The sequence below is a fragment of the Etheostoma spectabile genome, chromosome 11 (assembly GCF_008692095.1).
Source record: "Etheostoma spectabile isolate EspeVRDwgs_2016 chromosome 11, UIUC_Espe_1.0, whole genome shotgun sequence".
Classification (NCBI taxonomy): Eukaryota; Metazoa; Chordata; class Actinopteri; order Perciformes; family Percidae; genus Etheostoma; species Etheostoma spectabile.
Genome location: NC_045743.1, coordinates 22,698,112 through 22,699,479, shown reverse-complemented (window position 1 = coordinate 22,699,479; position 1,368 = coordinate 22,698,112). Strand labels below are relative to the sequence as shown.

General features: G+C 33.9%; 1 protein-coding gene across 1 annotated transcript in view; it reads right to left on the bottom strand.

Moving 5' to 3' along the window:
• The window catches only part of LOC116698079 (interferon lambda receptor 1), a 29,094-nt gene that overhangs the window by 18,323 nt on the left and 9,403 nt on the right, over positions 1 to 1,368 (bottom strand). The gene's annotated exons all lie outside the window — the stretch shown is intronic.

The window sequence follows — 1,368 nt, the reverse complement described above, 5'->3', positions numbered from 1 at the left end:
ATATATATATATATATAAGGATATTTGACCTTGTTTATGTGTTATGATTCTTTTTTACAATGCAGTATGATTCCTTATGCTTGCATGCTTATAATTGTACATCGCTATAATCAGATTATTAACTCATTATGCATGTGTTGATTAGGGATGGGGAAAAAATCTTGATTCTTAGATAGATTACATTTTCTCTCTAGAACAAGTCGGTGCTCGATCCTGACAAGTTCATAATCAATCAATTACAATCAATTATTTAAAAGTTTTTTTATTTTTTTTTATTTTTTAAATGTGTTGATTTTTATTTGAAAGTTTTCTGTCTCCAGACAAATCAGAACACAGAGTGACAGAAAGAGGAAGAGTTAATGGACAACAACTTAGAGTTCAGGCAAAAGAAAAAAACTAAACTAAAATATCCAAAAAAGGAAAAGAAAATGTGTGTATATAAAGTTGATCTAATAAGATATAAGATATATATAAGAAGATATATAAAATAATTAAGCAAAACACATAAAGGCTGTTTATTTACTTATTATCACGCATCATAGACACAAAGTGTCCAGCTAGAGTATAATCACACTTGACCTTCTAAGTCATTATAAAAAGGCTTTATAATGTGTAATGATTTAAGTTATAAAGCATTATGATTATTTATGAGTCAGGGCTCCAGACTAACTTTTTCTTTTAACTAGGATCTCTGTAGCCCCTAACTAAAAAATGTAAAAGGCACAGGCAGAAAATGTGGGGCCGCACACCTGAAATTCACCTGCAACGCAATTTTTCACATTTTGTTTTACTGAAAAACTACAATGTGCTGTTTATTGTAGCTCACAGTCTCATTTTAATTGAATGGTGCTTTACCAATGTATCAGAAATGTAAACAAAGTATTATTACTGTCTCTGCCTCATCCAGGCTATCCCTCACTCCTTTCTTTTTAGTTTACACCAAAATAGCAAACATATCTAAGGAGTTCAAACTTCCATGGAAAGTGGAGTTTCTAACTACCTAACACCCATTGTGGCGAAGACAACACACAAGCACTATTTGTTTTCACGAGGTAAATAGTTATATCTTATTTAGCGGCCTATATGTGTTTTGTTTCTTCAAAGAAGCCTTCTCCGCTCACTGCGGTCATGTTTCTAACTCCCTCACCCGAGTGAGGGGGCAGCGCTGCAGCATGTAGCAAATGTCGGAGCGGACATTAGCATTGCTGTAAAAAAGCAAATAAATCCATAAATGCATGGGCAATTAGGTGATATCCAGGAGAAAATCCTGTCCTTTTGATCTGAGGCCAAGACAACACTAAGTAAAAATGTGGTTGCACTGTTGCTTGCTCTGTAGGAAACTACTAGAACTGTTGGGACCTACTCTAT